The sequence below is a fragment of the Rhagoletis pomonella genome, unplaced genomic scaffold, assembly GCF_013731165.1.
Source record: "Rhagoletis pomonella isolate Grant_MI unplaced genomic scaffold, Rhpom_1.0 Rhpom_scaffold_00001, whole genome shotgun sequence".
Lineage (NCBI taxonomy): Eukaryota > Metazoa > Arthropoda > Insecta > Diptera > Tephritidae > Rhagoletis > Rhagoletis pomonella.
Window position 1 is genome coordinate 68,983,479 of NW_023458555.1, and position 9,552 is coordinate 68,993,030.

The following is a 9,552-nucleotide window of genomic DNA, read 5'->3' on the forward strand; positions in this document are numbered from 1 at the left end:
CAAATACTAATGCATGAAAATCCTAACCTCAAAAAAATCACCCGTTAGTTGAAATCAAGCCCATACTCATGGAGAACATTTGGGCTATTTGAAAAGGGGTTGAGGCCTACAAACGTACCGACCTTTAGCTATCTTTGAATGAATTTTTTTATTCTTCTGTAGGTGTGTTTGTGAGTGATCTCCTCCTAAATGGTTGTACGGATTTTAACGAAACTTTTTGTGTATTTGAGTGGGTCTCTGGATGGTTTGGTTTCACAATTTAATCCGACAGTTGGCGCTGTAGTTGAGTTATTACTAAAAATCTTATTTATGATCCGATTTGGCTAATGTTTTAAATATGTATGCAATACTATTGCAAAAACGTGCTGCCAAGTGGTGCTGAAGTCGAGCTATTACTAAAAATAGCCAAGTGAGAAAAGGGGCCGTGAAGGTCAGATTAAATCGACCTGTTGCACCATTGAGTATATCGAACGCTCCTGCGTTGCAATTGGCCCAATGGATGTGATTTTCCAATATTATTATGCGTTCAAACTTTTAAGGTATTTCGTCTGAAATAAGCATATGTATATTGCATTTCAGTAGAACAATGATTCGCACCCATTTTGAAATTGCCACCTACTACACTGTAAAGCTTCTAGGACATTCACTATAGAACCGGGTCATTGTTGCCGCCAGGGAGTGAAGAGGAAAAAATTTATTTCGCTTTGCGAATAACCGTGCTATGTAATGCCGCACAACTGGAGAATTTCAAGAACGGATAGGAAAGTGTTATATCCGTTCTTGAAATTCTCCAGGTTAGGTTCTTTAGGTTATTTAAAGCGCCAAATGACCACCAAACCTTAATCTTAGCAGACAAATGTGCCAATGAGTTGCCACCTGTTAAATAATTAGACTCAAGTTATTTACTAATCAATGCCCTCAGATCCGCACCGTCCGTTCGATTTTCAAAAGTGAGGTACCCAATTAAAGGGCTTAGGGTGTGGATGTCCAAGCTTTTATTTTTTCAAAAAAGGTTGCCACCTGCTAAGAAATTAAGCTCAAATTAATTAAAAAGTTAAATCAATTATCAATTATGGGTATCAATCGAAATGGTTTTGAAGAGGCTTTGTAACTTAACTACGTATAGGAGGGTTGCCACATGTTAAAAAAATTTAATTCAATTTTAATTAAAGGAATTTAGTAGTTGAATAAGGTATCGCTATATGGGTGTCAGACAAAAGAGGTTAAAGAAGGTAGTAGTTTGAAAATATTTTGAGTAGGGTTGCCACCTATTTGAGAAGTCTAATTGAACTATTTTATATCCAAGTTATATGAAATATTAACGATGGATGTCAAATGAAAGAGCTTCAAGAAATACTTAGTTTGACAATTTAGAACATTTTTGATGTGTTTTTTTTTGTTTTTAATAAGTTAAAGTAATTACTAAAGGATAGTTATCAATGGAAATGGGTTTAAATCAGGCAATAAAACTGACAGTTGGTAGGCAAAAACTTTTGCCAGTGGAGACGGGCCGTTAGGCATATGCCGAGTTAGGCAAAGAACAAAGTGACGCGACAAAGAGAGCGACAATACATTTTCGGATAATAGCGACAAAAGCAAACCTTTAATTTTCAATGTGGCAGCACATAGTGAAGCGAAAAGCGAAGAAATCTTTGTCATTCATAGCGACGAAAACAAAAAAAATTGTTTTCTTTGCTTTCTGAGCTGACGGTTGCTTCCTTATCACCCCTATTCTGCAACTTTTTCGTACTCGGATTTTGCTACGAATCATAGAAATAGTATGCTGCAATCCGAATCGTATTTTCGAACTTTCGAAATTGGTAACAATGGCATGCCTAAAAACGAACGAGTAAGCTTTTTTGCGTAATTTTGTACGAAAACAACTGTGTTGGAGGCGAAATAAAAGATGTAAATCGATGTGTGTTTGCAAGAAAAATTGGTGGTGTTCATTTAAACAGATAAATTTGCCTTTCGCTTATACTGCGTTATATAAACGAGCAAAAAAGAATATTTGTTGCCCCTTATCGAGAAACTTGGGCCAGGTTTAGTTAATGTACAACGATGTTCGGTTGTTGTGTCCAAACGCATAACCCGAATCCAAAAACTTTAACATACACGTGTAATCAAAGGATTCACATTTTATTTAAGATAAATGTTTCAAATTTCCTACCACTAGGTTATTAATAAACTTGGTTTGCACTATGCACTTTTTTGCAAATTCCGACGTGGGTTCTGCGCAAAAATACTGTGGACGGCGTAGCCGGAGTGATATGCACAAGAAATGTTGTATACCTTTGACATGCGGAAGCCCCTCTTCCCCGCAACACAGAAAGGAGAATTCTACTTAGTAAGGGTTATATTCCCTAAGCGCGGCCGAAGGCAGAAGCAAGCGCAACAGGTGGTGGACCTAACAAAGTGCATGTTTTCATTGGCTTGGAAGAAGCTGTTATTGCATTAACTGGATTGAGAACCAGAGCTTCAGGCATAGGAGGAGTTCTGGCTTGTGGTTCAACAATTCAACCAGAAGCTGACATAGATGCGCCCATGGTTACTATGCCCGACAGCTTCGCATACCTTTGTGAATCCATTGCCATAGCGCCCGCTTACTCTGCTGCTATAATTGCAAATACATCAGAATCCATAATTTTCCTCAAAATATGTAAAATTAACTAATTTTACAATAAACAAGCACATGTTGAGTGTTTTTTTAATTCCTTTCCACTTTGTTTTCCTTCATTCAGCTATCTTCGAAAAACAACTGATAGCTGGCAATGCTGCACACGTTTCCGCAAGGTTTGCAGCATGTGGATTTTTCATTTTTCGTAGCGTAGCTACGAACTACGAATTATAAAAATTCGGGTTCTAGAATAAGGGCGTATGTTTTGACGTTTCTTGTCTCTTTCTTCACTATTATCCGTAAATGTCTTGTCGCTCTCTTTGTCGCGTCACTATGTTCTTTGCCTAAGAGGAAATGCGGTACATATGATTATTACTTCTGAATATGCGCATGCATATGGCTTTGTACCCATACGTATACATACTTAAGTTTGTGTGTACACATATGTATATGTATGAACTCATTTGTTGCAATTGGTTTTGATATTTGTAGCATGGGTTTAGGCATAGGGTTAGTAGTCTATTGATAAAAAATTAAAAAAATACTGTTGATAACTGATGAACATTCATTAATATATGTATATACTAGCTTCTACCCGCGGGTTTCACGCCGCGATTTTATACAAATAGGAAAAATAATTTAATGATGTTAGATTTTATTTCTGTGCCCATTTCGTTATAGCTCGTTATTTTCTAAGCGAGTTAAGGTATTTAGGCCGTTTAAAACTATGAAATTATAAAATCTCCTCTCTCCTCCCTCTAAGTTTACCTTAAAAGGTTTCCAGGTATACGACGCGTGAACGTGAAACCTTCTTGGAGGTTCCACGGCGAGTTCTAATATTTCCAACTCAAACTTAGTAACCTGGCCTTGACAAAATACCACTTCTCATTACTGTAGCAAATGCCTCAAGAGAGCTTTAGATTATAAGGTCGAACCCGGCTCTCCCTTTTCCATTTAATGAAATTTATTCTGTCTTCCACGAACACTTCCAGGGATATGTGGCAAGAAAAAGTAAATTTGTACTGCAAGTGCCACGCCCCTTTTTCTTACAACCCTAATCTTCTTCCATGAATTTAGAATTGATTATACATACCCCAGTGCCAAGTCTCAGTACTCTACCATGAACACCTCTAGAGATAAGCAGTATAAAACAGTAAATTTGTACGGCAGGAACCATGGCCCCTTTTCGAATAACACAAATTCTTCTCTTTGGGTATGGAATTAATTTTGTATACACATCTCGGTGCCAACTTCCAGTCCTCTGCAATAAACACCTCCAGAGATACGCAGCATAGAAAAATCAATTTGCATGTGAGTTGCCACACCACCTTTTCCAATAACTCTCTTTTTTCTCCATGAGTATGGTATTAGTTTCACATACATACATGCATACATATGTATTTCCATACCAAGCTTGAGTGCTTTACCCCAAACATATGAAGGGATATGCAATATGAAACTTTCAGTCAGTATGGGAGGTGCTACGCCTCTTTTACAAAAACGTCCATTTTTCTCCATGAATATGAACATGATTTCACACAGTGTTGGCAAACTGTTAATCTGATTAACGATTAAAAATTAACGATTAAAATGTTAATCGCGTTTGACGATTAAAATTAATTAGTCGTAATCAACTGTACGATTAATGATAACATTTTTTTAATCGTTAATCGCTGGCTGCGATTACGTTTAATTAATTTAAAACATTAATCGTTAATCCAATTAAAAATAAAATCTCATTAATTTGTCTAGTTTGTCCGAGTTTGAAACCAAACACCAGTTATAGTAATTATTTTGTGCTTTACGCTTATAAAAACACGTAATATAAAAAAACAATAATTATTTTTATTAGTAATACATAAACTGGGAACTTTTACAAACCTAGTTTGTAAAACGTTTGTTGGTATACATATATCTTAATGAAAATGCACACCAAATTGCTTAGATTGATGAGGAAACCCGACTTAGCCATACTGGATTAACTTGCTTTGTGTGCACAGGAAAATTCCAGCATAACTTAATTAGTCACCAAACCTTCTTGATCAAATTAAGAGTTAATGATTAAAAATTAATTAAGTAATTAATTAATTAATCGCGGTTACGGTTAACTGTTTAGTCGGATTAAAATTAGTCATGATTAACTGTAATCAGATTGAATATAATCGAATTAACTAACTAATTAAAACATCAATCGATTAATGCCAACATTGATTTCACATACATATCACTATACCAAGTTACAGTTCTCTCCCACAAATCCTTCCAGAGATATGTATGTAATATGAAAATTCCAATTTGTATGGGAGGGGCCTTGAGTTATCGGACTTACTTTCAGTCTAAGACCATCCTTCCGAAATCCGTAGTAAGTGTACTAAATTTCGTTCTCATCGGAAAACCGGTTGAGGAAGTAGCCTATTTTTCAATCCAGGTCATAAACCATCTTTGAGCAAAATTTAATTATCAAACAGGTGGCAATTCTTAAAAAAGTAGCCTATTTTCCAACATAGGTCATAAGCTATCTGTGTGCATACTTTCATGCAAATCAGTTCAGTCATTTCCACGTATTAATTTAATTAAACTTTCCTAATACGTGATAACTCTTAAAATAGTAGCCTATTTTCCAACATAGGTCATAAGCTATCTCTGTGCGAAATGTCATGCAAATCTGTTCAGTCGTTTCCGCGTATTAATTTAATTAAAACTTTTTTAACAGGTGGCAACTCTTCGAAAAATTTGCCTATTTCCCACTGTAGGTCATATACTATCTGCTTGCAAAATTTGATGCAAATCCGTTCAGTCTTTTCCGCGTATTAATTTAATTAAACTCTTTTAGCAGGTGGTAACTCTTAAAAAAGTAGCCTATTTTTCAACCTAGCTCATAAGCTATCTGTGTGAAAACTTCCATGCAAATCAGTTCACTCATTTCCGCGTATTAATTAAATTAAACATTTCTAACAGGTGGAAACTCTTAAAAAAGTAGCCTACTTTCTAACCTAGGTCATAAGCATGTGCAAAATTTCATGCAAATCCGTTTAGTCGTTTCCGCGAATTAATTTAATTACACTTTTTTAACAGGTGGCAACTCTTCCAAAAAAATAACCTATTTTGCACTGTAGGTCATAAGCTATCTGCTTGCAAAATTTCATGCAAATCCATTCAGTCATTTCCGCGTATTATTTTAATGAAACTTTTTTAACAGGTGGCAACTCTTAAGAAAAGTAGCCTTTTTTCCAATCTGGGTCATAAGCTGTCTGTGTGCAAATTTTCATGCAAATCTATTCAGTCGTTCCGGCATATTAAATAAATGAAACTTTTTTAATAGGTGGCAACTCTTAAAAGAATAGCCTATTAACCAATCTGGTCCATAAGCTATCTGCGTACAAAATTTCATGCAAATCCGTGCTGTCGTGTCCGCGTGATGATTTCCCAAACATCCAAACATACAAACTTTCACATTTATAATATTTACTAGCTTATACCCGCGGGTTTCACCCCGCGCTTTTATACAAATTGTGAAAAATTACTTAATGATGTTAGATTTTATTTCTGTGCCCATTTCGTTATAGCTCGTTATTTTTTAAGCGAGTTAAGGTATTTAGGCCGTTTAAAACTATGGAATTATAAAATCTCGTCTGCGCGCTAGGCATACGAAAGATATCAATCCCTCTAAGTTTACCTTAAAATGGTTCCAGGTATACGACGCGTGAACGTGTAACCTTCTTGGAGGTGCCACGGCGGGTTCTAATATTTCCAACTCAAATTTAGTAACCCGGCCTTGATAAAATACCACTTCTCATTACTGTAGCAAATGCCTCAAGAGAGCTTTAGACTATAAGGCAGAACCCGGCTCTCCCTTTCAATTTAATGAAATTTATTCTGTCAGTATGGCACTTATAAAATAAATCTCCATAACAAATTTAAAATACTTCGAGAGATTTTCTATCCTTCCAGAGATATGTATTAAGAAGTTTTTAGTATGTATGGGAGGCGACATGCCTTCTTGTTTAATAACTCACATTTTCTCCATGAGCAATTGAAACATTTTGTATACACAACTCCTACCAAGTTCCAGTATTCTTCCACAAACACTTCGAGGGATATGTGGCAAGAAAAAATAAATTTGTACTGGAAGTTCCACGCCCCTTTTTCTTATAACCCTAATCTTCTTCCATGAATTTAGAATTTATTTAACATACCCCAGTACCAAGTCCCAGTACTCTACCATGAACATCTCTAGAGATAAGCAGTATAAAACAGTAAATTTGTACGGGAGGAACCATGTTCCCTTTTCGAATAACGCAAATTTTTCTCCATGAATATGGTTTTAATTTTGTATACACATCTCGGTGCCAAGTTCCAGTCCTCTGCAATAAACACCTCCAAAGATATGCAGCATAGAAAAATCAATTTGCACGGGAGTTGCCACACCACCTTTTCTAATAACTCTCATTTTTCTCCATGAGTATGGTATTAGTTTCACATATATACTTACATATGTATTTCCATACCAAGCTTGAGTGCTTTACCCCAAACATTTGAAGAGATATGCAATATGAAACTTTCAGTCAGTATGGGAGGTGCTACGCCTCTTTTCCAAAAACGTCCATTTCTCTCCGTGAATATGAACATGATTTCATACAGTGTTGGCAAACTGTTAATCTGATTAACGATTAAAATGTTAATCGCGTTTGACGATTAAAATTAATTAGTCGTAATCAACTGTACGATTAATTATAAAATTTTTTTAATCGTTAATCGCTGGCTGCGATTACGTTTAATTAATTTAAAAAATTAATCGTTAATCCAATTAAAAAATAAAATCTGATTAATTTGTCTATTTTGTCCGAGTTTGAAACCAAACACCAGTTATAGTAATTATTTCGTGTTTTACGCTTATAAAAAGCACATAATATAAAAAAATTATAATTGTTGTTATTAGTAATACATAAACTGGGAACTTTTACAAACCTAGTTTGTAAAACGTTTGTTGGTATATATCTTAATGAAAATGCACACCAAATTTCTTAGATTGATGAGGAAACCCGACTTAGCCGTACCGGATTAACTTGCTTTGTGTGCACAGGGAAATTCCAGCATAACTTAATTAATCACCAAACCTACTTGATCAAATTAAGAGTTATTGATTAAAAATTAATTTTTTAATCGCGGTTACGATTAACTGTTTAGTCAGATTAAAATTAATCATGATCAACTGTAATCAAATTGAATTTAATCGAATTAACTAACTGATTAAAACATAAATCGATTAATGCCAACATTGATTTCACATACATATCACTATACCAAGTTTCAGTTCTCCCCCACAAATACTTCCAGAGATGTGTATGTAAAATGAAAATTCCAAAATGTATGGGAGGGGCCTTGAGTTACCGGACTTACTTTCAGTCTAAGACCATCCTTCCGAAATCCGTAGTAAGTGTACTAAATTTCGTTCTGATCGGAAAACCGGCTAAGGAAGTAGCCTATTTTTCAATCCAGGACATAAACCATCTTTGAGCAAAATTTCATTTTCAAACAGGTGGAAATTCTTAAAAAAGTAGCCTATTTTCCAGTCCAGGTCATAGGCTATCTGTGTCAAACTTTCATGCAAATCAGTTCTGCCATTTACGTGTATTAATTTAATTAATCTTTCCTAATACGTGATAACTCTTAAAATAGTAGCCTATTTTCCAACATAGGTCATAAGCCTTCTCTGTGCGGAATGTCATGCAAATCTGTTCAGTCGTTTCCGCGTATTAATTTAATGAAAACTTTTTTAACAGGTGGCAACTCTTCGAAAAATTTGCCTATTTCCCACTGTAGGTCATATACTATCTGCTTGCAACATTTCATGCAAATCCGCTGAGACTTTTCCGCGTATTAATTTAATTAAACTTTTTTAACAGGTGGCAACTCTTCCAAGAAATTTGCCTATTTCCCACTATAGGTCATAAGCTATCTGCTTGCAAAATTTCATGCAAATCCATTCAGTCGTTTCCGCGTATTAATTTAATGAAACTTTTTTAACAGGTGGCAACTCTTAAAAAAAATTAGCCTATTTTCTAATCTAGGTCATAAGCTATCTGTGTGCAAATGTTCATGCAAATCCAGACTGTCGTTCCCGCATATTAAACAATTTAACTTTTTTAGCAGGTGGCAACTCTTAAAAAAGTAGCCTATTAACCAATCTGGCTCATAAGCTATCTGCGTACAAAATTTCATGTAAATCCGTTCAGTCGTTTCCGCGGGATGATTTCCCAAACATCCAAACATACAAACTTTCACATTTATAATATTAGTAAGATAGTAAGATTATTAGATACATACATATGTATGAATGATATAATAGCTCTGATCTAATACTTTTCGTGTAAAACCCTAAAAAACTATCAAAAAGCAAAATGACTCTCTGAAGTGAGAGTAAAAAGTGAGCAACAGAAAAAGTACGGGAACAAAAAAGCATTGGGTAAAATCTTGCAACTTCATTCTCTTCACAAATCTCCAAAAATCGCTCTCATTTACATGATTTTGGAGTACGGGATAATTTTTCCTGTAACTTCCTGCAAGTTCGTGTAAAACCTGTAAGTTCATTGAGTGCTGTAACAGAGCTAATACAAGATTTCACAAAGAGTAAGAGGAAATTCCGAACAAATGAATTTAGCTTCCCATTTTCCAAACAAAAGATGATATTTTAATGGATTTATGATTTTCACGTAAACCTTGCGACAGATGAAGCAGAACCATAGATCATATTCCTAAAAGAAAAACTGAATTTAGGAATATATACAAATATAAATGCTCAAACTACAAGCTCAAAAACAGTAATTGTTGCGGTGTTTTCAAGATATTTTAACGCCCTTGAGTCACAAGTATATATATACAAGTGTCATATTTTAAAAATGAAAATGAAGAAAAAAATCAAATCAGCATTTATA